General features: G+C 41.5%; 1 protein-coding gene across 1 annotated transcript in view; it reads left to right on the forward strand.

Moving 5' to 3' along the window:
- Positions 1–5,872, forward strand: part of LOC102207930 (retinoic acid receptor beta) — a 123,924-nt gene that overhangs the window by 70,675 nt on the left and 47,377 nt on the right. The window lies entirely within an intron of this gene.

Raw genomic sequence — 5,872 nt, forward strand, 5'->3', positions numbered from 1 at the left:
CTGAGAGAGGGATTGGAGGAGGGGGGTGTCATGGTGTCAGGAAGGGGGGGAAGCGAGGGAGGCAGGAGAGTGGGGAGAGGACTCTGTAGTGAAGGTGAGGGTGAGGGTGGGGGGGTTGTGGGCTGGTCAAACCTGTTGAAGAAGTTGTTGAGTTCGTTTGCCTTCTCCACAGTCCCAAGCACACATTTCAAAAAATGGAGGACACAGCTTGAATTGGCAGCTTGCACATGTGGAAAGGTGCCATCAACACTGACTGCTATACCACATTTTAGAGCAACCTATGCTCCCATCCAGATTATGTCTTTTCAGGCGTTGTATATTTCAGCAAGGCAATGTTCAGCCTCATACTGCATGTATTACAGCAGCATGGCTTTGTAGCAGAAGAGTGTGGGGGCTGAAATGACCTCTGTGCAGTCCAGGCCTCTCACTAACAGAAAAGATTTGGCACATCATGAAATGAAAAATTCAACAACTGATTGTTGAGCAGCTAGAGTCATGTATCAGACCAGAGTGGGACAGCATTCCTCTCCCAAAAGTTCAGCAACTGATCTCCTCAGTTACAAAACATTGAATGTATGGACTATCATTATAAGACGTGTGTTTCGGGACATGTGCTGCTGCAGTTTTCTATATTCTATTGTGAATGTCAGTTTATGACTTTTTGAAACATTTTTGTTTATTTATTTATTTTTTACATTTTTTACACTTTCTCAGTTTTTCTAGAATTGGGGTTGTACAATATTAGGAACAAAATGCATTGCTGTTGCTAGTCTCTTCACCCTAATACCCAAGCTGTACTAACTTACCGCATGAAACTACAGTATTGTGCAAAAGTCTTAAGCCATCCTTTTCTAAATATTTTACTAGGAAAATGGTAAATACGTATAATTTGTATATTTTGAGAGTTTGTATAATTCTAACAAGCTTGAAAGTCAACATTTATAGTAGGTCCACGTTTATTCTTTGGCACAGCCTGAAGCTTCCTCAGAAAATCCAAGATGGCGTGTGACGGCAGCCTTTCCAAGTAGCTCTGCAACACTGTACTTGTTTCTTAACTTTTAACTATTTTTATACTACTTTCAAACTTTTTTTCGGCCCAATGAGCTGAAACACTTCCGACCGGTGGCACTGACGTCACATCTTATGAAGACTCTAGAGCGGCTCTTCCTCAACCTCCTCCGACCACAGGTACAACATGCCCAGGACCCACTACAGTTCGCATACAAGGCGGATGTCGGAGTGGAGGATGCCATCCTGTACCCCCTACATAGATCCCACTCACACCTGGACAAGGGAAAAGGCACGGTCAGGATCCTGTTTCTTGACTTATCTAGTGCCTTTAATACAATCCGGCCCCGTCTGCTTCAGGAAAAACTGAACAGGATGGAGGTGGACCCCTGCCTGGTGGCTTGGATCTGCGACTACCTCACTGACAGACCACAGTACGTCAGGCTGAAGGACATCACGTCTGACACTGTGGTAGTTTGCAGACGACACAGCCATCATGGGGTGTATCTGGGATGATCAGTAAGAGTACAGGAGACTGGTGAGGAACTTTGTCACATGGAGTCACACAAACCACCTGCAACTCAAAACCTCAAAGACCAAGGAACTGGTTGTGGACTTCGGGAAGTTTAGAGCAGGTCCACTGCCGGTTCAGATAGAGGGAGAGGAGGTGGAGGTGGTCAACATGTACAAGTACCTCTGGCTGTGGGTGGACAATAAACTGGACTGGTCATGCAACATGCAGCACCTGTATAAAAAAGCCCAAAGCCAACTGTACTTCCTCAGGAGGTTGAGGTCTTTTAACATCTGCAGGAAGCTCCTGAGGATGTTTTACCAGTCGGTGGTTCCTGGAGTACTTTTCTATGCTGTGGTGTGCTGGGGGAGCAGCACAGCAAAGAAGGACTCATCCAGGCTGGAAAAACTAATCAGGAAGGCTAGCTCTGTGGTCGGCATGAAGCCGGACACTCTGGTGACAGTGGCAGAGAAAAGGACATTAAAGAAACTGCTGGACATTATGGACAATGCTGGGCATCCTCTGCACATGGTCGTAAACAATCTGAGGAGCCTATTCAGCGACAGGTTGCTTCTCCCAGAGTCCAGAACCAACAGACTTAAAAACTCCTTTGTCCCACACGCCATCAGACTGTTTATCTCCTCGTTGGAGGAGAGAGGGAGGGGAAACAGGAGGACAAATGAGGGGGGAACAACTAAGCTGAAGTGATTTTTTTCACTGTGCAATATTTGCAATATTTTTTCTTATATTCGACTGTGCAATAATCACTGGACAATAGACTCACTCAAATGTGCAATCCACTGGTATTCCCATTTATCCCTATTCTATATTTTGTATTTATATATGTGTATATATCGTATATTTATGCTCATATCCTTGCTCTCATTCCCCTTGTTTTATCTTTAACATGCAACTTCTGTCGGTGCTGTGCTACTGGAAACTAAATTTCCTGGAGCAACCCACCCGAGGGATTAATAAAGTTTCATCTAATCTAATCTAAAATCTTTTTGGTCATTTATTTAAATAGCCTTCAGGGATCAAAGCTCTTCTTTGGATGTTGTCTGTTCTCTGTTGATGATACCACACTGTTTCAGTAAAACTGAGGTCTGGGCTCTTGGGAGGCATATGATAGCATGTTTGGGATCATTGCCATGCTGACAAATTTAGATTTTCCAATCAAACGCATTCCAGATATTATTGCATCGTGTATCAAAAACTGACAGGACTTTTCTTTGTTCATAATTCCATCAGTTTTGACCTGACGTCCAATTCCGCTGGTGGAAACATAATAAACTTATAAACTTTATTTATAAAGTTTCCCCATATCCCCAAACTATCACAGAGCCTTCATCCTGTTTTACAGATAAACACTCAGGACTGAACCTGTCTCCTCACCTCCTCTGTACACAATGAGCCAAAAAGGTCAAATTTGAGTCATCACTCCATCAGCTGTGCTACCCCTGATTTTCAGTACAGTTCTTATGTACCTTGGCAGCCTTTTCTCCTAGTTTTTTTCTTTAAGAATGGCTTCTTGATAGTCACCATTCCAGTAAATGTACTTCTAATGAGGTTCTGGTAAATACTGTATGGATCAATTGAAGGGCTAGATGCATTTCTCAGTTCTTTGCTGCATTTTTTCCCCATGCTTCTTAAGGATACACTACATACCATGCTGACATGCCAACTTTTTCCAATGGCTCTTTGCGAGTACTCCTTGTTGCAAAAACAATGTTATGCCTGTTATAATGACATATTTATCTTTAGCATTTTTTGCAGATTCAGCTAAAGAAATTAGAAAAAATTATGTGTTTTTGATACAGCCTGCTAGTAACAAAGTAACTGAAGATATAGTTCTTTGCTAGGTTGTCAGATTCATTCCTTATGTTTGGTGCCATTTTTTATCTTTGAAAGATTAAAGCTGCTTAACAGAAAAAAAAAGAAAGAAAAACAAAAAGGACTCTGAGAAGTCCAAGGACTGAAGAACTGGACTGTAAATGAGTGAAAAAGTCCATGTCCAAAGAAAACGATTGAAATACTTTTAGAAAGTCCTGATAACTATTACCACTTTAATAAATTGGTTCCTTGGAAGCAGAATATTAAAAAACGAGTGGTGGCTCAAAAGCATAATGTAAATGACAAAAGTTAAGTGAAGAACATTGCAGTCCAGGCCTTGAACTGTCAACAAGCCTCTTCCAAGTAGAGGATCCCCCAAAATCTTGAGAAACATTTTATAGGCAGTACATAAAACATCACCTTATGCAGGTCCAACTTCCAATATACTATCACATACTATCTCACATACGCATAGACTTCCAAGGTTAAAGTGATCAGGATGCGCTTAACTTTGAATGACTTAAGTACCTGGGTAGCCTTGGATTCAGAATCCAACCTGAACACACTTATGCATCAGCTGTATGCGTGTTGCTCCCATTGTTATCCATCAGACCTCACAAGTAATTTTTACCAGCTCACTCAGCTTACATCATCCAATATAAAGGCTTCTATTAGAGAAATGAATAATATCAAATGAGCAAAGGTGACCTCGGTCTGCTCACGTGCTATCATGGCTCAGACACAATTGGCTGAGCTCAGCTTGTATCCGTGCTACCAAGTGTGCTGCTTGGTACTTGACAGATGCTTGAGTCTGAAGCAAGATGGGCAACAGAGACTGCAGTTTCAATCCTGTGATCTAATTTCTAACCCATCATCATCCCACTTCCCTAATGAAAGGAATTGCAAGGTCCCATCTGTCACAGGGAGATATTGCAAATGGAACCTCTCCATAGTGAAGGAAGTTCCTGAGGCAGAAATGCCTTCAACCATGTGCAAAAGGATTTGGATGATGTATAAAAATCATTTTAAGAGTTAAATTAATATCTGCAGACTAGGATATTGAAGACTCTTACTTTCTTTAGTTGCATCCCTGCTTTTTGCCACTCTGCATCAAAACAAACGTGTTCCTAAACCTGCTGTTGTGTCCCAGATCTTTCTGAGGATATGAATCATCTTCCTTATTGCTTTCCTTTAAGGGGGCAGTCCCGTGTGCATGCAGCATCATTCAACATGATTAAAAATCGTGCTCTCTCCTTTAGTTTGTGTTTTGTCCCATCTCCCTTTGCTCTCATCTTCCTGCCTCTTGTTTTCTTTTCCCCTCACACCCAATTGGTTGCCTTCCAATTGGGTTCAAACGCTCACTTTTAAAATTTTCTGTATGGAGGTTGCATGTTGTCTTTGTGCTTGGATGGGTCACTTGGTTAAATTTGGTACTAAAGTGTTCTGACTGATGAAGACACAGATGTTGGTCCACTTTCAAACTATCCACAGATTGTATTTATTTATTTATTTTTCTGCATGCAAGGTAGAAGACGCTCTCAAACACACAACTTCAGAAACCAAAGTTTTTCAAAATTTCCAAATCCTACATGTTTTTAAAATTTGAGTTCCTTGCAATGGATCATGTAGACTGTAAAACAGTTTACATTTTGACAGGTCACTAATTTGTAGTCAGTGTTGGGGAGTAACAGAGGTCATGTACCGGCATTACGTATTTAAAAAAGAAAAAATGAGTAACTGCATTCCGTTACAGTTACTGTTTGAAAAGGTGGTATTCAGAATACAGTTACTTTGCTGAAATAAATGGATTACACGGCAGTCTTTTCCCGTTTCATATGTTAGGCTAGGCCCTCTCTATTTTTGGTAAATCCACGCTGGTGGAAACCCAAACAAAACACACATTAAGAGGTTCTAATGCCTGTGTCTCACCTCTACTTGCGGCCCACATAATGACGTGAAGAAATATTTTTTAAAATTATTATTCACAAAAATGATTCAATATGAAGGCAATAGCAGACTGTTACAAGCTTCACCCTAAACAATGTAGCCTCATGGGCAGTGTAGTCCGTGCTGCAGGGAGAATGGACTGCCATACCCGTGATGTGTCTGTGAGAGGGAGGGAGAAAAAGGAGAGTAGAAAAGTACGAGTATTCACCAACCAGAAATGGGAGCTGGAAGCATGTAAATATAATAATTAGGGATTCACTGATACCGATACTGGTATCGGGTATCGGGGCCGATACTGTAAAATGTGTGTGCACTCATACTCGTAAAAGTTAACCGATACCATGAACCGATACTAACTTATTTCATTAATCAGAGGGAGGCTTGTCATTTTTGTTGTAGTTTTTTAGATTGGCCACTAGGGGGACATCCCGTGCTAAACAGGCACAGGGTTAGACGAGTAAGACTGGCAGCTCCAGATAAAAAAAGAGAAACTGGAGGCTGCTGTAGCTAGGCTAAACAAAATGTCAGCAGTGTGGACCGGAACAGCCAACTTTAACTCAGGTTTTGGAAAAG

The sequence above is a fragment of the Pundamilia nyererei genome, unplaced genomic scaffold, assembly GCF_000239375.1.
Source record: "Pundamilia nyererei isolate P.nyererei 1_Seehausen unplaced genomic scaffold, PunNye1.0 scaffold00232, whole genome shotgun sequence".
NCBI lineage: Eukaryota > Metazoa > Chordata > Actinopteri > Cichliformes > Cichlidae > Pundamilia > Pundamilia nyererei.